The sequence below is a fragment of the Periplaneta americana genome, chromosome 17 (genome assembly GCF_040183065.1).
Source record: "Periplaneta americana isolate PAMFEO1 chromosome 17, P.americana_PAMFEO1_priV1, whole genome shotgun sequence".
NCBI classification, from domain to species: domain Eukaryota; kingdom Metazoa; phylum Arthropoda; class Insecta; order Blattodea; family Blattidae; genus Periplaneta; species Periplaneta americana.
Window position 1 is genome coordinate 68,264,579 of NC_091133.1, and position 23,986 is coordinate 68,288,564.

Below are 23,986 nucleotides of genomic sequence, written 5' to 3' on the forward strand. Positions count from 1 at the left end.
AACAAGTGAGCAGTAAAATTTACCTCCCCTCATTTTTTATTTACTAAAACTTCCCGATAAGTTACAGCGTGCTTCTAGTTAATATGCCTGCTGTGGGTTTGCTGATATTTAACCACTGTGATGGCAGTTACTCAACGTATGAAATAAAAAGCTATTTTTTTTTAATTCAAAAGCAAGATAAAACTGCGCAGGTCGATATGGATATCACGCCGAATACAAAAATAGGCCGATGCTTCTGTTGACAGAGAATAAAATTTAGACTAGGATCTAAAAACCACCTAAAATAGAAACGAAAAGCCTAACCATTTCTTCAGTAATAGGCCTAAACAGTTTTAAATCCCAGTAGAATATCCCACTGAGAGCGGATATTCTACCTATGTAATTTACTTTACAATTAATGGTGCTGTAAATTGCATACATTATATGAATTAAATTTACGCTCAGGAACTTACTCCAACATGCACTATAAGTATATAATTTAATTCGGATAATTGTAACAGGATGGTTTCATTGCATTATTTTGCTTTTCCCTACTTCTCAACTATACAATGAAAAAATATTCCGAGATCGAACTCGGAATACCACAAACAAAATGGCTGCTGTTTGTAAACATTGTTGCTAATTACCATTATTGATAGTCTTCGTTTTACAACAATGTTCATTATTGAGGCTCATTTACTGTCCTATTATTCTTTTGCGAATAAATATAGGCCTACTTAATAAAAGGACCAGAAATATTTATTAGGTATCTCAATAAATCAGTTGGGTGAAAGAACACCCCACATAATCGCCTATATAACAAAATGTATCCAGCTTAGAAGGTTGATGCAAAAATGGGGTAAAGCACTCCGAGCCCGGTCCACATTTCATCCTTATTTATTCTTACATTTATTTCAGGGTCATTATTTGGGCATGTGTGTATCTTTTTCTCAAATATATATAATTATTATGAAAACGAAACTTTCCTGCATGTAATTCGGTATGATCAGAGTTCCTACATCACTTCGGTTTACAGACTCAATACATGGATAGTCTATTTATCTTTCGTACAAAACAGAATCCATTTAAAGGACAACGCAATCGAATACTGCGTTACAGAATAAGGAAATTACTTGCCTTCAGAGAGTCCGTGGGTGAAATAACCTCGTGCGTCCAAGAGATTATTACGCAATTTTGTGATAACGTGTGATAAATTGCGACTTTAACTTTGATAAAGGGGACGATACTGCTCGCGGCATGCTTGTTTCGCCGAATTTGAAGTAGTTTACATGCAATAATAGATCGAGGAACGGTTTTACTGTATGTCAGTCTATAGTATTATTATTATTATTATGATTATTATTATTATTATTATTATTATTATTATTATTATTATTATTATCATCGGCTGAGAATATGTCTAGTATTACTTTTATATAATCAGTGTACGAATGAATACCTCAGAATTGATGTGGTCCTGCAAAAATAATGACTTAGAAATTTTCACGAAAATATAAGTTACGTAGAGACTAAATAATAATAATAATAATAATAATAATAATAATAATAATAATAATAATAATAATAATAATAATAATAGAATAAAAAAATAATAATATGTAAGATATTGCTTAAATCCAATAATTCCTTCCTACATGCTACAAGGAAATTATCCCAAGAAATTGCATCCAGTCTCACAGTACTCAATATCACCGAATCAGCAAATATTTTGGACAAGTACGGCACTGTAGATACGCGAAAGGTACGGCAAGTATTAAGAGAAAAAGCGTTTGAGAACTGGAGCCAGAAAAAACATAAAGGCAAAGGCGTGCTATTATACCAACAATATACCCCGGCCAATAAGTGGATCCGGAATCACAAGGGTCTTTCCTGTAGTGAGTGGAGGGAAGCAATCAAGATGAATGCGAACGTGTCAGCTGTGTGTAGTGTACCTAGCAGGTCTTCGGGCAATAACCTCTGTCGACGTTGCGACAGGGAGGTTGAAACCCTTGCCCATGTCCTGGGGGCCTGTCCACACGGTGAACTTCTACGAAATACGCGGCATCATATAGTAAGATCTATAATAGCAACTGCCTTAAGGAACAAAAGTTATTCAGTATATGAAGAAGTACACGGCATATCCAGTGAGGGCAGTAATCGAAGAATTGACATTGCATTTAAACCTACCTCTCTTGAAGGTTACATCACAGACCCTACTGTGAGATTCGAATCGCACGAACACCAGCCAGAAGAAGTACACGAGGAAAAAAGGAATATATATGAATCTTCGATCAGTTTTTATAAGGACAAATACCATCTGGAATCCATCGTCATTACGGGACTAATGATAGGAGCCCGTGGGACCATACCCCGGTTCCTAGTCGACTTCTGTAAATCTTTTGGCCTGCATAAAAGTATTTTAAGAGATCTAACAATTGCAGCACTCAAAGGCTCAATAGCTATTTTCAGGCATCATACATATGGACCATGACTAATTCGCATCTCCTTGACGTTACTTTGTTTAACATCATGTGTTTCAATATAATTCAAATTGTTTATTTTTCACTCTAACAACAATTTATCACTAAGCTTCAAGGCTTTTACTCTATTGTATCATGGTACTCTTTGTCGATGGCAACCTTTAGTGGTTACAGGAAGAAATTAAATTAAATTAAATTAATAATAATACTAATAATAATAATACTAACAATAATAATAATAATAATAATAAAGTAACTAATTGTAGGTTCTTTTAGATTATTATTTGTTTTCTTATTTGTTAAATAATTATGTAGCCTATCAGTGTATTCCGAATCTCACTGGACCGATGAACATCAATGACGTCACGTTGCAGCAGAATAGGAACAAAACTGCTGGGAGGTTCAATGGCTATCATGGCGGCTGTACAACTTATTATTATGCTACGGTCCCAAGATTTTGCGAAATTTCCATACTGTCATCTCGCTCAAAGAACAGACAGCATCAACAATTTATTTTTTGAATTAGTAGTAATAACTGGTGCGTTCGTTTGTAAGTCATTAACATATTTTTTTACGCTGTGCTCATTACAAACAATACAGCAGAACCAAAGCAGAACACACCGCCATGACACTACAGTGCACGATGTCATTCGTCTGCTAATTCCCGCCCTATACAAGAACCAATCAGATTCACTGATGGCGGCTGATGGATACTGCCATCACCTCTGCAAGTTGATGGAACCGGTGCAACATCGGACGTCATCGCTGAAATTCGGAACACCGTGTTGCCATCAGATTGCTCAGCGCTGAGATTCGGAATACGCTCTATATCTGAAGATACTTTTGCTTGGTTTCGGTACTGTGAAATCTTTTCTTTCTCCCAGTTTAAATTATAGTACAGAAATACTGCAGCTCAAACATCGAAAATAAAATTCTAGTTTCAAAGGGTAACTGTTAGTACTTTCAACTATCATTGCACTTTAAATTCAGAATTTGCAGTTAGAATATTTTTCTTCGCTATACATATGTAGTCGAATTTTATGACAGAAACATCGCAGCCAAGAGATTATAAATATGACTTTTATTTTATTATTTTTTTTCGTCTTCAGAGCATGCATGAAATTACGAAGATATTTTCTCTCGGAAATTGTCTCATCATTCATCTATTACAACAAACTATGGAGTGATGAGACTTAAAATTTATACTCGTGATGTTAGAAACATGATCCCTTATTCAAGCGTAATTTTATATAATGATTTATGCTATTACTACGTTAGAATTTATCTCTAAGTATCGTTACTGATGGCCCAATTTTAGGGATATGTAAAAGGAAGAAGGTTTGTTTTAATATTACGAGAGAGAAATTTGAACAGAGCTATTAGACACATGAATCTTGAGTCAGAATAATAAATATTTGGTTATTCTCTCATATGTATGTTTATACAGCATATATTTATTCTTTTTATTTTGAATTCAGAAAAACAGATGAATAAGCATGATTTTACGAGATATTTGTAACATGTAGCCTATCTTAGTTAAGATATTTTAAATTATTTCTTATTTTAAAGAGCTATTTTCGTCTCAGTTGGTTAGGTATCTATGAAGATCGTTGTTTTTCTTTTAGTTTCAGGCCTACAACAAATACTATTCAACTTATTAAAGCTGAATGTTGGAAACGAAATAAGTTATTTTTTAAGAATCGTATGGTTGTTTCTTTCTAATGTTATAAATAAAATAAATATTAAGGTAATATTTTAGAATATCAGAAAATAAATTTTTAGCAGAGATATTCAAAATAAAATTACTTACTTTGTATTTAAAAGGTTGCTTAGTTTTAACGTTAGAAATAAAAGAAATGGTAAGTAAATTATATAGAATGGCAGAAAAGAAAGTTTCCAATCGTGATGTTCAACATGACATTACATACTTATTTTTTTTTAGTTGTCATCTCTGTTTTAACATTAGGAGTAAAATAAATAACCAAAAAAATAGTTATGTGATATTCCAAACGAGAAACTTCGTAGATGAGATTCATATTAGTATCTCTGAAGACGGTTGCTTTTGTTCTAACTTCATAAAAAAAGGATATGTTAAAATTATACGACATACAATAATAAGTTCATTCCCGCCGAAACACTAAAGCCTTGGTTTTTCTGAACCGACGCATGCGACGTGCGAGGACCGTCTCGCACAAATCCGGACTACACGAGAGAGATAGTGAGTGGTTTCTATAACTGCGAGATGCGAGGTCTGCGCACCTCGCAACTAGAGAAACCACTCACTATCTCTCGTGTAGCCCGGATGTGTGCGAGGCGGACCTCGCATCTCGCACGTCGCATGCGTCGGTTCAGAAAAACCAAGGCTTTATACTGGGATTCTTGTATTAAAGGATAATTAATATATTGTGGTTTCTGTTCTCATTTAAATATTTACCTTTGAAGTTCATTGCTTATCTTTTAATATTATAAAAAAATTATATGTATTGTATAGGATGCCAGAAAAGAAACCACGAAACCGAGATAGGAGGAGATAATATTATTGTTATAAAGAACAAGGTTCTCGTATTGTACTTTTGGTCTGATTGTCTAGTTTCCTCTGAAGTAGGTTCTTTCGGCTTTAACGTGAGCACTAACAGACATCCTAAGAAAATTGTATAATGTCAGAAACGAAACTCCATTACCATTGAAAATTTTGTTTTGAATAGTAGGCCTAATTAACTCTTGTGATTTTTGTTCTAGTTGGTTATTAACCTCCAAAGATGTATGTCTTTGTTTTAGTGTTACAACTAACAGAAATATCAACATAATTACATAGAATACCAGGACGGAACATCGCAACCGAGATATTGGAAAAGAGATTTTTGTTTGAAAGAGTAATTATCTCGAACGAGTCTTGTTTTTATTGGATATTCATCTCCAAAGCTCGTTTTTGTTTTAGTTTCAGAGCTAACAAGACTCTTTTTTTCTTGTCTGAATACTAGAACCGACCTCCAGAGCGGGCGCAAGGCTGCGGTTTAGCAGACACTGCCACCCTCAGCTGGTCGGCAGATATCTCTGGGCTGTTGGCCCGCGCAGCCACCATGATGTATGAGAGTTTCAGCTGTCAAGATCCCGCCGCGCACTCGCTCGTCACTTGTCAGTCAATACAGCCTCCCTCCAACCCGATGCTCGCTTGTCCCGCTAATTAATTTCCTCAACTGGCTGCTGGCGTTCCAGCACGCCGTGCGCCTGTAATCCGACAGATAGCGGACGATGACCATACTGATTTATGATTTGTGGACTGGATGTAGCTCCCGCTCCCATTTCCCTCCCTGCAACTACACTGTAGCGCTAGAAATTTAGACTAATGGTAGTACCCGTTTGCCCCGTGTTATGCAATCATATGGACTTTTCTGTACAAAACATTTAATCTCTGTTTATATAAAGAATAAGTACGCAATCGCTGTTAGTTATCTCACAGCACAAAATTGATCAATCGTATCATGCCATATACAGACGTGGATAAATTATTAGACTAAAACGTTTTCTTGGAAACAATATAATTCGTCATATCAACTATCAGTAAAATTCACAGAGTCTCTATTGTTGTAAATATGATTGTTTACATCTTGTGATATATTTTTCAATGGTTAAGTATATTTTTTTCTGGTTATGTTGGTACTACTGGTGTTTTAATTATATACTGCACAAGATATTCTCCCATGGCCTGCAAGAAGACCGGACATGAACTAAATTGAAAATTTGTGATCTATACTGAAGAAGAAAGTGAACAAAAAGAGGCTTACAACAAAACATGGACTAATTAAAGCACTGTCTGATATCTGGCTAAATGATGCTGACATTCAAAGAAAGTGTAAAACTTTGGTTTCCATTAGTGACAATTAAAATTTATTTCATGTGCCGTCTATGCTTATCCTTATTTAACAAGTATATTGGTTGTACAATATTTGTTACATAATATATCAATTGAACGTTTTCGGCTCTATAGAGCCATCATCAGAAACAAGTTGCCTTCTGTCTTCAGTGAGTTCAAGAACACATCCGCTACACTCATTATATTGTTGCTCCAGCTACTACCAAATTATATAAATCCACACAGGCATCAAACTGAACAACTATCACTCCTGATTATAATAATTTAAAGTATTTTATGTAATTTTATCATTAACAATTTTAACATTCTAATACGGCCTACATAGCCACTTTGTATTTATAATGTAATTATCGCCATATAATCATCGATTTTACCCAGAAGCATGTTTATTATGTTTTGAGTTTACTTGTACGGCAATATACTGTGTACTTATATCATACATATGGGCTTACTTGTTTCTGATGATGGCTTTATAGAGCCGAAAACGTTCAATTGATATATTATGTAACAAATATTGTACAACCAATATACTTGTTAAATAAGGATAGGGGAGACTCGGGTAGTATCGGACATCGGGTAATATCGGACAGTGCGTTTCTTTCATCTACCACCATATGGTAGTACCTGAATGACATGGTTACGTTTCTCTATGCGACATCAAAGAAACGTAACCATGTCAATCAGGTACTATCATCGTGTGGTAGATGAAAGAAACTCACTGTCCGATATTACCCGATGTCCGATGCTACCCGACTCTCCCCTAAGCATAGACGGCACATGAAATAAATTTTAATTGTCAGTAGTAGAAAATTAGCTTATCGGTCCCATCATGCCTTTTAAATTTGGTTTCCAGCATCCCTGACAAAATCAACCTGTTAATAAAGAATAAAGGAATGTTTAAAAAATATTAGTAACCTCAAGACTTAATTTTCTGTTCATTATATCTGTGCAAAATATATATTTGTTCATTATTTCTACCGATAAATACATCTTCGTTGCTCATGTAATTAATTTAGTGTAATAATTTGTCCACGTCTGTAGTAGTACACGCTACGAGAGTTTTTTAATAAATTTTTATTATTGCACAAACCGACACCAAAATTCTAAGATACTGTTGTCTGTTACGAATTAATTTATTACATCAATTTTGCATAATTATGCTACAATTGTTTAAATTATTTGAATCGGGGATTGCAGAAGCAACACACGTCAATACGCCATACATAGTGACATGTGCTGCTTCTGCAATCCACGATTCATTTGTATTTTTCTATTTATTGTAACTGTCTGTAACTTATACAATGCAAATTTCCATGAATACAAGACTATTGCTTTCACTTGTTATCCGTTGTTGCCTTTTAACTTTTATTACTACACAAAAATTGTTTTATTACTGCACATATTGGTTTATTACTGCACAAATTATATATGACTGCACATTAAAAAACTCTGCACGCTACTGTACTATATAATTATATACATGCGTGGCAGAAATGTGTACTGAGAAGATTTATAAAGTTTAAGAGGACACGAAATTGTCTATCATGACGTGAAATTATGTATTCTAAAAAACTGTTGAAGCCAGACAGCTGATATTTTTCACAGCACACGAACACATAACTTGACTTCATGCTGAAACAGTAGATTTATTTCCTTAATAAGAAGGTTCTGGCTGATATGTACATCTATTATTAGGCACTTGACGATATGTGTCAGAGGAAGAACAAATTGTTTGTATGTATCTGAAGTGTGACTAGTGTAATATGTAGCTAGTCGGCGATGTATGCAATGGAGGGAGAAAAGGGACTGACTCCTCTACCCCATTATCTCCTGGCCTAGTTGTCTTATAAGTGGTGCCTTTTTGGTATCACTTCTGAGGTTCAGACCTGTCTTCGGACAGTTGACTAAAGAATAACAAGAAGAATAATTTTTCTCAATTCGTTTATTTTTTCAACGATTTTCAGTACATTGACCCTGTAACATATCCAAATTTAACAAATTAAAAAGCAATGTTTCAGTAGGCCTATATGTAAAACATCTAAATAAACAATTCCTGAAAATTTCAGCTTTCTAGATTAAATAGAAGCTGAGGAAAGGTTCGTTTTGTGTGAAAGAAAAAAAGACTTACGGAAAATTCGTGTTAAAATAAAACTTACTTAGAAATATGAAAAGTTAAATTGATATAATTTTAGTATATACTTGTACCATTTTAAAGAGGAAAAGTGGAAGAATTAAATGGAAGTTCAAAAACCCATAAATTTATGGAGACTGGCCGTTGAAATTAAAACTTGTATACCTTTCTCAGAAAATCGAAAAATTAAAATAGACACAATTGGAGTATAGTCATAATAAATGTCCTCGTTGTTTTTATGAAACCTCCTATGTGACAGTACAGAAAATAAGTTTTAGGAGGAAGAAACAATTAATTAAAAATCATTTTTATTGGGTTATTTTACGACGCTGTATCAACATCTAGGTTATTTAGCGTCTGAATGATATGAAGGTGATAATGCCGGTGAAATGAGTCCGGGGTCCAACACCGAAAGTTACCCAGCATTTGCTCGTATTGGATTGAGGGAAAACCCCGGAAAAAACCTCAACCAGGTAACTTACACCGACCGGGATTCGAACCCGGGCCACCTGGTTTCGCAGCCAGACGCGCTGACCGTTACTCCACAGGTGTGGACTCTAAAATTCATTGGGCGTACGTCAGAATATGAAATAATTCGGTAGAAAACTTTGGTGAATATGACGAACATAAATGACATCATCGAAGATTTTTTCTTCGTCCTGAAAAATTATTCCCTGCACTGTCATATAGGAGGTTTCATAAAAATAACGACGATGTGACGTTATTTTATAGGGGTAAACGCAAATTAATTAATTCATTCGTACTTTTCTGCGCAAGAACAGGTGTTTTTCAGTGCAAGCCCGGCATTCTTCAATTTTTCGTCTTCCTTTTAATCTCCGCATAGATCCATATATGAGGCGTTCAGAGCTAAAGTGGATAAATTGAGTTTAATTCATTTTCTGATTATCTGAAGTTCTTTTTCGAGTGGTAATGGATCAAGTCTTAGTTCCACGCATTCGCCGGTAGGTGACACCAGTCACTTTGGCTCAGATTATTATTTGTTCACGATGTCCTGAGCCATAGTGGATCGAGTCACCAAAGCGTTGCATCAATTAACATTACAATTGTTCATATTTTATAAATGTAGAATTTTAGAATTGAGCAATAAAATTATTGCTAGTCAAATTAGATAATCCACTAGAGCAAGTTAACTTTAAGTCCTATTATCTGAAAACTACGACTCATGGATTTGATCCACTTTAGCTCTGAATACCTAATTAATGTTGTATATCATCTGGTACCTTCTTCTGCCCCGAACTTTTCATCCATTCACCAACCAAAAAATATAAAAAATTATTACGATTGTTATTCTTGTAATAATAATAATAATAATAATAATAATAATAATAATAATAATAATAATAATAATAATAATAATAGACCAATAACAACAATATTATTAATATTTTAACGGCATTTTCAACATTATATGTAGTAGTTTACCATCGTACCCACAGGCTACAGTCTTACCGAGTGTGGTACTCCATCGTACAGGTGGCAGGCCTGTCGCGGGGAGATGATTGGAAGATAGATGAGAATAGATGATAAAAGGGTAACGAGGACTAGGAAGGAGTCGAGTCATGGTCCTTGCATTTGGTAGTATCCCAGCATTCGCCTGGGGAGACTGGGGAAACCACGAAAACCCCAAGTCAGATAGCCAGCCCCTGGGATCGAAGCACATCTCTCGAATGAAAGGTGGGAATGATAACCATTACAGCACCGTGTTCTGTATAATAATAATAATAATAATAATAATAATAATAATAATAATAATAATAATAATAATAATAATAATAATAATAAGACGAAAGTTATGCGATCATCTCTAATCCTGTAGATTATCGTGTAAATGCAGGAGTGTGGAAGTTGTAAACAATTGCACGTGACTCGCGCATTATGCTTGAAAGTTGGTAGGCCTATAGTTTTAATTTAACCACAAACTGATGACCAACAAACCTACAACAGACTACTTGCGATACTGTTCATCCCTTGGGCCACAGTAATAGGGTAATATCAAATACAGGGAGGGCTCTTTAATGTCGTTGCGCATTTCAATGTTCCTCTCATCAAGGGCGCAAGAAATGTTTCGACGCCTTTCTCTCTTCCACTGCCAGGTGAGCAAGAAATGTGCACTACAATCAAAATAGCGAGTTTTTTTTAATGCTATTTATTCTAGTACAGCATCGATTCAAGTGTTAATTAATCGATTATATCGTTTGTCACATGTTATAGAAATTATAGTAATTTAATACCGTGATCTTTACTTCATTTGTTTTGTGTCTTCAGGCCAGGAAAAATATTCGTCTAAGAAAAATACAAGTGTTTTCTTAAAAGACGAGTATTTCCCTGGAACCAAGAATACAAATTCTCTCATTTGAATTTTGTCGACGTTTACTGCGCCCCTAGCGATGAATAAAACGAGTCCTCTTACCGAAATAAGAATTAAGGAACAGGCAAACAAATGACTAACAAGTATCCGAGTGCCTTGTATCCCTGATCACATATATAATAGATTCGCCATCCCCATGTTAAAAACAGTAACATGTGGAAGAGAACAACCACCAGGATCGTCACTGTCGATTGGTAACGACCTTTAGAAGTACAGTTGCTCCATGCAATTCAAATGATAGTTATAACGTGACTTCTTTTGCAGTCTCTAGATGGCAGCATAGTGAAATTGATGAAAGTTGTTGTCTTCAAAGCCCGTAAGGCTGACCAATCTGTTGTACGTGATATTGGCTTGTAAACTTTACCCAATAATAGTAATATTCCTTTAACTACGCTTTCATCGAAAGATGTTACTTAGCATATAAATTCAATGTGAGCAAGAAATAACAAACAGATTTTGCTTACAGTTGTCCATTAGGGTCAAGGTTCACTTACGTGTTGTGAATCTACGATATGGAAACCGAGCTATACTTCCCTCCGGGAGTAAGTCACACTAAGAATTTTATCTTCCTTTAAAAACCATTACCTTAGGCTGGATTTGAATTGAGAACATCAGATGCTAATCAGTAGATCACCGAAAATGATAATATGACTACAGAGAAAGAAATAATCCTGCAGATGGCTAGAAAACAGTAAATTAAATGTTGAGATGGAGAGCTTACTTGTATTAGACCGAGAAATGAACTGATAATTATATGGCAATCATTCTCAAGAAAGGAGAAGAAGGAGCATACTATGATAATAAATTGAAGGACCAATAGAGATTGCGGTGTCTGGATGTTCTACATTCGCACCACATGAATATGTTATCAGACGTAACAATGTATGTAAATTAATACAGCATTAATATGCAAGCAAATGAGAGAAACAGTACTGGAATACTGATATTCACATGATCCAAAATTATCATGGCACGACATATTTAGTTACTGTAATACTTTCCAATAAAATCTGATAGAAAAATATAAGGAAATAAACCAGACATAATATAAGACAATCATTTAAAAAAACTTGCCAAATTAATAATGTAATAACATTATCCTAGCTAAAATAAACCTAACGAATAAAATAGCTTAAGATCTGGGTGTCAAAATATAAACAAAGCACATGCGAAACAAGCTATCATTACTCCAATTATCATTCTTGCTCTGGTAAACGGTAGAAAGAAATTCACTGAACATCTTTCTACTATTCCCGGACCATCAGTCTGGACTGCGTTACAGAAAACAATATTGTGGCCTACTACTGTCATCGGTCAAGTACTTGGATAGCATAAGATTCTTTCTAATTAGAGGCCTAACCATAAGAATGAGGTTCATTTTCGGTTACTCTTATTTCTTGACCTTACAGCTGCGTGAATGTTAATAACTGTAATATTTAAAATAATAATAATAATAATAATAATAATAATAATAATAATAATAATAATAATAATAATAATAATAATAATAATAATAATAAATAATAATAAAAAGAAGAAGAAGAAGAAGAAGAAGAAGAAGAAGAAGAAGAAAAGCCTGAAAATGTAATTAGGCAATATAAATACAAAGCACTAAATTTAAGAGATATAACCTTACATGAGAAGAGGCTAAAAAATATTAAGCATAAGGACTGATGCATGAAATTGAATACATGTTGAAGAAAAAACCGTAAGTTGTTTCATTGTTTAATACAGATTTACTGAGACCATAACACAGTTCAAAATTATTCAAAACTATTATAATGTAGGTTAGGTTATTTTTTACGACACTGTATCAACATCTTAGTTTAGTTAGCTCTGAATGAGATGAATGTGATAATGTCGGTGAAATGAGTCCTGGGTCCAGCACCGAAAGTCACCCAGGATTCGTTCAAATTGGGTTGAGGAAAATTCCCGGAAAAAAACCTCAACTTGCCCCGACCAGGATTCGAACCCGAGCCACCTGGTTTCGCGGCCAAACGCGCTAACCGTTACTCCACAGGTGTGGACTAATATAATATAATATAATATAATATAATATAATATAATATAATATAATATAATATAATATATTATAATATAATATAGCACAAATTTTTATTTCTTACGTCCAATGAAATAGACTAAAAAAATGCGATATTGTGGCGTTTAATTACAGGAAACATACAGAATGGGAAAATTTCTATTTATTTATTTATTTATTTATTTAATTACTTATTTACATATTTAATTACTTATTTCTCAATATGAGAAACAGAAGAAGCGAAGTTTAGCGAAAAGTATAAGAATAAGTATTACAAGTTTAAATGTGACATTAAAAATATGATTGTTATTACTATTATATTATTATTATTATTATTATTACATATACAATATTATTATATATACATATGTATATTATTTATTTATTATTATTTGTGTGTCGGACAACAGCCAGATGCCAAATAGGCTATAATTCATTTGAACTATAAATGAACTATAATTTGCCTATGGCTGTTGTCCGGCACACAAATAGAAATAAATAAATACATAGATAAAGTAAATAAACAAATAAGTAAATAAATAAATAAATAAATAAATAAATAAAGAGAATGAACTTTGTAAAAATAAGGTATTAGGTTTTAATATGAAAAGGACTTATTTAAAAAATATATATATATATATATATATATATATATATATATATATATATATATTCTACATAGTAACAAAGAAGAGACTACTCTAATTTGTTTTTTTTTCTATTAATAAAATTGACCGATAGTACCAAACGTGATAGTAAGATGTTCTGTATTGTCTCAACAAATAATTATGACCATATATATTATGATGAGACTTCAGCACAATAGAAAACTTTTAAAGTACAACGCCAAGAACAGTCCTACTACTTCACATTTCAACAGTATAGGCTATTAATAAAATTATAGAAGTTCTTAATGGCTGATGAGAAGATGATACAGTGGAAATGGGGCAACGGTGAAATGATGTGAACAAGGGAGTCTTAGGTACCATATTAAAAGAAAACAAGTCTTGCTGGTTTGCATTGCAAAAATCTCACACAATCCCTCTGGAGTCAAACATCGGATCCGTTTCATAAAATGCTGTTAGTTGCCTGAATCTTAATTAAGTCTGTTGTTCGGTTAATCCATTGAATGAAATTGACAGTATCACTGATTGTAGTAGGTAGATTCTTCTGCGTTCCTTTAGAGACAAAGTAACCACAAAGACAGTGAAACTTCAACGAAGAGGAAAATGTTAACTTCGAAACCACAACAGAACCTAAGCGTTATGCTGTATTAGAGGTGACAGACAGACAGAGAGACAGGGAGAGAGAGAGTCAGAATACTTAGGTCGTGGTACTTTCATAGCCTATGTAGAATCGTTTGGTACAAGAAGTTGTTAATACGTCAAAAAGGACAGACTATGCTGCGTTAATATTTCACCACGCTCTGACTTTGATGATGATAAATATTGTTTCACTTAATACAAACTTACTACTTCTTGTTAATATAATTTATCAAGTCCTAATTTTTTATTATTAACTACACGCAACGTCTACGTCAATAAATAAACAAGTAAATTAGATGCCAAGAATACAAAGATTCATCACTTGTCTCGTCTATGAAGTTCATAACGTTTGTATAATCTTCGACTAAATTTATATCTCCACTTGAAATGCCATGTTAAAATACTACGATTATTTAGAGACGAGGCCTAATACATTTTTATATGAACAAATGCCGATATTACAGTTGTAAGTAGTGCCGTAGCGATATTTAAGGGGAACTTTGGTGTAAAATAATACATCACAACACGCTAGTAATCTTCTTAGCTAAGAGACTGTCATGGATTATACAGGGTGATCCAGAACTTATGTTACAGAATAATATGGTAGATAGAGGATATTAAAACAAACATCTTTCATTCATCAATGTGTATCCTATTTCGCACCGTACGGCGCCGACGTTGCATTGCTTCAGTGTTGTAACTGTCATATTGTGAATTTTTGTTGTTGCTATGCGCATTGTTTCGTCAATGTCTGTTGTTTTTAGGTACATTTATTGAAATCTCAGTCATCAGAGAGTGAAATTAAAAAAGTGGAGCATTAGGGCCTGAGAGAACTAGCCTACGTGCATTTGGTTTTCGTATGAAATCGCAGTGATACCCAGTTTGCAAGCTGTGTGTTGTTCACCGATGAAGCAACTTTCACACGAGATGATGTTTTTAAAACACAGAACCAGCACACTTGGGAGCAGATAAATCCATATTCCATTGCAGTCAGTTCTCATCAAGTGCGATTTAGTGTCAATGTGTGGTGTGACATCATTAACGACATACTATAATAATAATAATAATAATAATAATAATAATAATAATAATAATAATAATAATGACAACAACAATAATAATAGTAATAATAATAATAATAATAATAATACATTGTATTCTTCACCTAACATAATTAGGAACATTAAATCCAGACGTTTGAGATGGGAAGGGCATGTAGCACGTACAGTCTTACTAATAAACAGTGTATAGTTTTTATACTAGACTTATACAGAGTTGAGACAGAAAACTTTACTAATAAACCATGCAGAAGCGATGGACGTATAAACAGCCTGTAACTATACAATGGGAATTACTTTGCAGTAGTTATATACACGAAACCCCTTGTTTAAGCGTTGCATATAGAAAAAAAATGGCCGCCCCTCTAACAGCTGTTCGTATCGACTGTCATTTTATGATGATGGTTGCCTAGTAACCAAAGAAGAACAAACCAAAGAGCACAGAATAATAAGAATAATATTACTGTAGCTTGTACTCTTTGACCAAAATATAGTATGGTAATCGATTAGAGCCAGTTGTACTATCGATACTTAACACGCCACACTAGAGCGCTCTACTGGATGCAATAGAGAACCTCAGATATTCTATTATCTTTCGTAACGAAGTAATGACGAAACTATGACGTAGCTGTGTAACAGTTGTACTGTTATAAGCGACGTATGTAGTGATTATTAGTAAGGAATTTACACACGACGTATAAATGAGCTACTCATTGTATAAGACAGTTAAACGTCTGTATATAGAGTTTTTATTAGTAAGACCGATAGAGTCTTAGTTGGGAAGCCGGAGGGAAAAAGACTTTTGGGAAGACTGAGACATACATGGGAGGATAATATTAAAATGGATTTGAAGGAGGTGGGATATGGTAATTAGAGACTGGATTAATCTTGCGCAGGATAGGGACAGATGGCAGGCTCATATGAGGGCGGCAATTTTTAATTTTAATTAATTTATTTAATACTTTATACTTGAGCTACATTAGGCATTGCAGCCCGAAAGATCAGAAGCTCGTGCTCGGGCGCAGTTCAGATCAGTTATACAAAATATATCACAAAATGAAGAGAGTTCATTGAGCACAATAACGTTAGTAAATGGTAAAATACATACAGCATGTAATAATAGGGTCTATATACAAATAGAAAATACAAAAGTACATAAATATAAGAGTATCAATTTTTAACTCAATTAGCTTAAACAATTAAATAATTAATCTGATTTGTTTCTTAAATCTATGTGTGTTAAGTGTACTTAGCTCAGAGTAAGCTCTAATTAATGCATTATATATTTTGGGTCCAAAATTTCTGCTGTGTTTTAATCCAGCAGTTGTGTGGCATTTGGAAGTATTTAGAAAGAAACTTTAGTTTTGTCTCGTATGGTATTCGTGAGGATCAAATTTAAATTTATTGTGGTTTTTATGGAAGTAAATCAGCAATGTTTGTTTATAAATTTGTTCTAGATTTGATACACCAAATTCCTGAAAAATTAATTTTGTTGGTTAATCAAAAGGCAATGAACCTGCGGGTTCATTAAAAGTCATTTGTAAGTAAGTAAGTAAATAATAATATAATAATAATAATAATAATAATAATAATAATAATAATAATAATAATAATAATGAACAGCACGGTAGTGTTAAAGATCCACAGATCACGTGTTTATCATCTCCCTATCCTTTTGGGAATCTGAAGTCTCGTCATTCAGTGAGTCTGTAAGCAAGAGCTTGCTTTTTCAGGGGTCTTTTTTTTTAGTTGGTTATTTAACGACGCTGTATCAACTACGAGGTTACTTAGCGTCGATGAGATTGATGATAGCGAGATGGTATTTGGCGACATGAGGCCGAGGATTCGCCATAGATTACCTGGCATTCACCTTACTGTTGGGGAAAATCTCGGAAAAAATCCAACCAAGTAATCAGCCCAAGCGGGGATCGAACCGCGCCCGAGCACAACTTCAGACCGATAGGCAAGCGCCTTAACCGACTGAGCCACGCCGGTGGCTGTTCAGACGTCTAGGTTATATTCTTAAAGCATGAATCAACCAAGTCTTCTGTTTATTTTTTTCTGCCTCTATATAAAATATTCCGTATTCATTTCTAACTGTATGGTTATTAATTCATCTCGTCGAGTATACCTGCATCTGATCTTGGAAATTTCATTTCGGTTCTCCCCATTTTTCTTGTATTTGACACGTTGAGTGTTTAGTTTTCAGAGCCATACATCTGCATAGCCTCATGTGAATATCACTACTCAACATCGTTTTTAGATAACCATATAGTTGATGGATCATCGTTAAATAACCTATTTAAATAATCAGTATCATAAACTTAATTTCTGAATGGTTGACCAGCTCACTTACACGCATGTAGATGCAGAGAGCACATTCAAAATACACTGCAATACATTGTGCGTGTAAATCACGGGGAAGTGTAACAAAAGGCAGGGTTATTGAAAGTGACTCGCCTACGTAAGTAGCACAATTTGTAGGACACCTCGCCTCTGTTTTGCTGTCGGGATAACGGCCTTTGTAGCAGATTGATTGGGTATTGTCACTATATTGAGGTCTGTTTTGTGACAACGTTTTCCTACTTTGCATTCGTGTCAAGTGACGTGGAAACACATCCAGAACGCCGGTGGTGGATTTCGATCTATGGATATTTAGAGGTTGAGGATACAACTGCAAAATTTGCATATTAGTGCAGTGCCCAGAAATGAGACTTCTGGGCTCAGTGCATTGTAGATTAGAGCCTAACGACAATCAATCTCAAAATATTAAACTTTACGGTCATTTGCGTGACTCATAATATCAGCATTTGGACACGTTGAATACTTCATTAGGCATAAAAAATGAAACAAAAATGATTTTTCTAAAATCATTCACCAACATCTTTTCATAACTAGCATTATTGTTATTGTCTGTGATAAACTTAAGAATTTGCAAAACAACAATGTATTTTAGTCGGTTATTTAACGAAAGATCGTGTAAACAGAACGGCTAGGCGAAGAAACCCTACTGAGCTCTTACAGTATCGCCCGAAAGGAAAAAGATCTATTGGACGCCCGGCTAAGAGATGGCATGAGACCGTAACGAACCACGTGATTTAACACTTGGATGGAAGGTGGTGGTGATGATGATGATGATGATGATGATGATGATGATGATGATGATGATAAAAGGACGATGTATCAAATAAGTTCATTATTATACAGCCTAGCGTAGATGGAATTAGTGACAGCGAAATGGTATTTATTGAGATAATGCTCTAGATTAGTTACGGATTACCTTATATTCGCCCCACAGATGAGGAAAATTCCAGAATAAACCCAAGAGTTAATCAATTTAAGAAGGAACTGAACCCACATCCAAACGGAAATCCGGATCAGCAGGCAAAACACTGCCGTCAGAGATGCGCCGGAGGTCTAAAAGTCTAACTTAATGTTAATAAAATAAAATATGTATAAACTGAGACACTGCACTACTTAAATTAATATTTCAAATTTCATAATTTTTATATGTTTTATTATTATCACACTTCATTTAAAGTTATGAATATAATTACCTACAATCTAATAATAATAATAATAATAATAATAATAATAATAATAATAATAATAATAATAATAATAATAACTGTTTCATTGTAATTTACTTCACTGTAATTGTGATTTGAATTGAAGATTTAGGTAAATGGCTAATTATATGAAAAGTTACAGTCCTTTGGAAACGGTGTTAAAATTTCATAATAATAAAAGAAAATAAAAATAACAAAATTAACAGTCTAAAATATCGTTATCACGAAAAGATAAGAATATTGTCTTATGAGTAGGCTTCGGTCCTGGGCACTGAAACGCATGAAGTTCAGAACGCACGGGCGATAGTGTTGTGTTGGTCGACTGGAGTCGGAGATGGAGCGCGCCGTTACTTCGTGTCTCAACATGTAAACAATGTCATAGTAAGGCATAAAATATATTTCACCCTGTACAGATGCAGTATATACAGTTCATTCCTAGTGTAGGCAACAAATGTCTACCATTAAAATATTAACATGAGTTGTAACCTTCAATCAGGTGTTCCTACGCCGGAGCCTGTAAGGCCTACACGTACTACAGCCAAGCAGCAATATACACAACGGTAATGCACATTACGAACCCACCTGTGCTATTGCAGTCACCCGTCCACACGGGTCATGAATTCATTTATACTCCGTGTACTCTAAACCTCATAATGGTTACTCTGTGTCCCTAGGCCGAAGCCTGCTTATGAGTAATGATGAAAACCTCTCCTTCCTTGGACATGAGGTTCCTTACGCTTCAACCAATTGTTCTTCCTCTACCATATCGTCAAGTGAGATGTACTGCCTGTTAATACTGTAGATGTTAATATCAGTCAGAACCTCAATCAGAGAATGAAGCAGAAGTAAGTTATAAGAGAAGTAGTAGGGGATAGCAGTAATAATAGTAGTAGTAGTAGTAGTAGTAGAAGACGTAGGAGTAGTAGTATTAGAAGAAGTAGTAGTAGTAGGAGTAGGAGTAGTAGTAGGACTAGTAGGAGTAGTAGTAGTAGTAGTGGTATTAGTAGTAGTAGTGGAATAGTAGTAGTAGTAGGAGTAGTGGTAGTAGTAGTAGTAGTAGTAGTAGGAGTAGTAGCAGTAGTAGAAATAGTAGTAATAGAAATAGTAGTAGTAGTAGTTGTAGTAGTAGGAGTAGTATTAGTAGTAGGAGTAGTAGTAGTAGGAGTAGTATTAGTAGTAGGAGTAGTAGTAGTAGAAATAGTAGGAGTAGTAGGAGTAGTGGTAATAGTTGTAGTAGTAGTAGAAATAGTAGTAGGAGGAGCAGTAGTAGGAGTAGTAGTAGGAGTAGTAGTCGTGGGAGTAGTAGTAGTAGAAATAGTGGTAGTAGTGGGAGGAGTAAAAGTAGGAGTAGAAGTAGTAGAAATAGTAGTAGTAGCAGAAATAGTAGTAGTAGTAGGAGTAGTATTAGTAGTAGTAGGAGTAGTAGTAGTAGGAGTAGTAGTAGTAGAAATAGTAGGAGTAGTGGTAATAGTAGTAGTAGTAGTAGTAGTAGAAACAGTAGTTGTAGGAGGAGCAGTAGTAGGAGTAGTAGTAGTAGTAGTACTAGTAGAAATAGTAGTAGTAGAAATAGTAGTAGGAGTAGTAGTAGAAATAGTGGTAGTAGTAGGAGGAGTAGAAATAGGAGTAGTAGTAGTAGTAGGAGTAGGTGTAGGTGTAGGAGGAGTAGGAGTAGTAGTATTAGTAGTAGGAGTAGTAGCAGTATTAGTACTAGTAGTAGTAGTAGTAGTAGAAATAGTGGTAGTAGTAGGAGAAGTAGAAGTAGTAGTAGTAGTAGTACTAGCAGTAGGAGTAGTAGTATTAGTAGTAGGAGTAGTACCAGTATTAGTACTAGTAGTAGAAGTAGTAGTAGTAGGAGTAGCAATAGTAGTAGAAATAGTAGTAGGAGTAGTAGTAGGAGTAGGAGTAGTGGTAGTAGTAGTAGGAGTAGTAGTAGTAGTAGAAATAGTGGTAGTAGTGGGAGGAGTAAAAATAGGAGTAGAAGTAGTAGAAATAGTAGTAGTAGTAGGAGTAGTCGTAGTAGAAATAGTAGTAGGAGTAGTAGTAGTAGTAGGAGTAGTAGTAGAAATAGTAGTAGTAGGAGGAGGAGTAGTAGTAGTATTAGTAGAAATAGTAGGAGGAGTAGTAGTAGGAGTAGTGGTAGTAGTAGTAGAAATAGTAGTAGGAGTAATAGTAGTAGTAGTAGGAGTAGTGGTAATAGTAGTAGTAGAAATAGTAGTAGTAGTAGTAGTAGTAGGAGTAGTAGTAGTAGAAATAGTAGTAGTAGGAGGAGTAATAGTAGTAGTAGGAGTAGCAGTAGTATTAGTAGAAATAGTAGGAGTAGTAGTAGTAGTAGAAATATTAGTAGTAGTAGTAGGAGTAGTGGTAGTAGTAGTAGAAATAGTAGTAGGAGTAATAGTAGTAGTAGGAGTAGTGGTGGTAGTAGTAGTAGTAGTAGTAGTAGAAATAGTAGTAGTAGTAGTAGTAGAAATAGTAGTAGTAGTAGTAGTAGGAGTAGTAGTAGTATTAGTAGAAATAGTAGTAATAGGAGTAGTATAGTACGAGTAGTAATAGTATTAGTAGAAATAGTAGGAGTAGTAGTAGTAGCAGTAAAATAGTAGTAGTAGTAGGAGTAGTAGTATTAGTATAAATAGTAGGAGTAGTAGTAGTAGTAGAAATAGTAGTAGTAGGAGTAGGAGTAGTAGTAGTATTAGTAGAAAAAGGAGTAGTAGTAGTAGTAGAAATAGTAGTAGTAGGAGTAGTGGTATTAGTAGAAATAGTAGTAATAGGAGTAGTAAAGTACGAGTAGTAATAGTATTAGTAGAAATAGTAGGAGTAGTAGTAGTAGAAATAGTAGTAGTAGTAGTAGTAGGAGTAGTAGTAGTAGTAGGAGTAGTAGTAGTAGAAATAGTAGTAGTAGGAGTAGTAGTATTGGTATAAATAGTAGGAGTAGTAGTAGTAGTAGAAATAGTAGTAGTAGTAGGAGTAGTGGTATTAGTAGAAATAGTAGTAATAGGAGTAGTAAAGTACGAGTAGTAATAGTATTAGTAGAAATAGTAGGAGTAGTAGTAGTAGAAATAGTAGTAGTAGTAGAAATAGTAGTAGTAGTAGTAGGAGTAGTAGTAGTAGAAATAGTAGTAGTAGGAGTAGTAGTATTAGTATTAGTATAAATAGTAGGAGTAGTAGTAGTAGTAGTAGAAATAGTAGTAGTAGGAGGAGTAGGAGTAGTAGTAGTAGTATTAGTAGAAAAAGTAGGAGTAGTAGTAGTAGTAGAAATAGTAGTAGTAGGAGGAGTAGGAGTAGTAGTAGTAGTAGGAGTAGTTGTATTAGTACTAGTAGTAGTAGTATTAGTAGATATAGTAGTAGGAGTAGTAGTAGGAGTAGTAGTAGTAGAAATAGTAGTGGTAGTAGAAGTAGTAGTAGGAATAGTAGTAGTAGTAGATTTATTGTATTGGGTTATTTTACGACGCTGTATCAACATCTAGGTTATTTAGCGTCTGTGTAGTAGTAGAAATAGTAGTAGTAGTAGTAGTAGTAGTAGTAGTAGTAGTAGTAGTAGTAAAAGATATATCAATAGTAAAGTTAGCAGAAGTGGTAACAGAAACAGTATCAACAGTTAGAACTGTAGCAAAGATAGTTGAAAAAGTATTAGCAATAAAAGAAGCAATAACAGTAGTAGGCCTAATAGCAGTTGTAATTAGTCCTATCTCTTATTAGGGATTTTAACCAAAAATCTCGTACATCTAGTTCCCATAGCCAGCATGCTTTGAGATAATCTCTTACTTCAAAACATCTACAAGGAAAAGATAACACATCGAGAGAATTAAAAAAAATCAGCTTCCCTATCAGAAATCGTTCACTGATTCTTTGATTTGAGGACAGAAACGCTACCTGTTGGTCCACTACTGTAGAGGAATCAAAACCATTCAGCTGCATTCAGTCTAAAGCCCACTGTTATCATTCTCTTTACACCGCGGCTACGTACAATATTATTTATAGAAATATGCGTATACACATTTCTGGAAATTGTAACAGTAATATTGCGAGGTATTTACCTGGAGCTCTGAACCACTGTATAAGCAAGATACTTGTGCTTGGGATCTGTGGGAAACATCCAATATGACACAGCACAAGGCTCTTTACAACTCCAGTCCTCAATGGTGACAGCTGACACATTACTAAGGCCGCAGTCTTGCTTTGCGAATGTCCAAATATAATGATGAAAGCAATATAGAGATAACATTATTCGATGTTTAAACGAAACATGTTTCTAACTTCAATTTAGATTCGTTCATAATAATGAAAATAAGTAAATATCACTGCGGTTACATCTGTTGTATACAGAGTACCTCCAATTGTAAACAAATGAAGACTGTACAGCGTGCTTCAGAATTCTTGTTACAAAATGTAACGCATTTGTATACCGTATTATAGTATATTTAATGTTAATAGTACCGGTATTCATAAAGGCTCTCGTTCTATCTTTACCTTGAGAATCGACATTGAGAGAAGACAACACTCGCTTACGTGCTAGTAATCAAGTCTTATTTTCTCACAGGAACTTAACTATTGGATGAATTACTACTTTATTTAACTAAAAATTAAGTGAAATAACGAGTGAATGAATGAATTAATTAATTAACGAAAAAATGAATAAGTCAATAAATTCATGAATTAATTGTCGAGTAATTGTATGAGAGACTAATCATATTATTTTATATTAACGCAATGAGCGAATAGTAGAGTGAATGAATTTGTGAATTAACCGTGTATAATTTAATATGGTGAAAAAGTAGAGAACGAATAAGACTAAGAATGAACGTATTAATGAGTGAATGAATAAAGGAATAAATGCATGAGTGAAAGAATGAATGAACGAACTAATGGATAGTTGAAAGTGTGAATGAGTGAAATAATAAAAAAGAATGAACGTATTCAGCAGTGAATAAATAAATGGATGAACGAATGAAGCAATGAAAATATTGAGCAGTGAATGAATAACTAATTAAATTATGAATCTGAATGAATTAAGGAATAAGTTAATAGACGAATGAATGTGCGACTAGATAAATGGACAAATACGAGTATATACTCGGAAATGAACGTAAGAATGAGTAAATGACTGAAATGTACATTATTCATAAATAATTTCATGTACTTACGGATAAGGGAAAGTTTGATACAGGGAATGAATAAATAATTTAATGTATGATTGAGTATATGA

General features: G+C 34.1%; 3 protein-coding genes across 6 annotated transcripts in view; 2 read left to right on the forward strand and 1 right to left on the reverse strand.

Moving 5' to 3' along the window:
• The window catches only part of LOC138693158 (lachesin-like), a 1,789,721-nt gene that overhangs the window by 789,613 nt on the left and 976,122 nt on the right, over positions 1-23,986 (reverse strand). The window lies entirely within an intron of this gene.
• LOC138693156 (uncharacterized) overlaps positions 1-23,986 on the forward strand; it is a 297,205-nt gene that overhangs the window by 11,602 nt on the left and 261,617 nt on the right. The window lies entirely within an intron of this gene.
• LOC138692828 (kallikrein-7-like) overlaps positions 1-23,986 on the forward strand; it is a 189,477-nt gene that overhangs the window by 820 nt on the left and 164,671 nt on the right. The gene's annotated exons all lie outside the window — the stretch shown is intronic.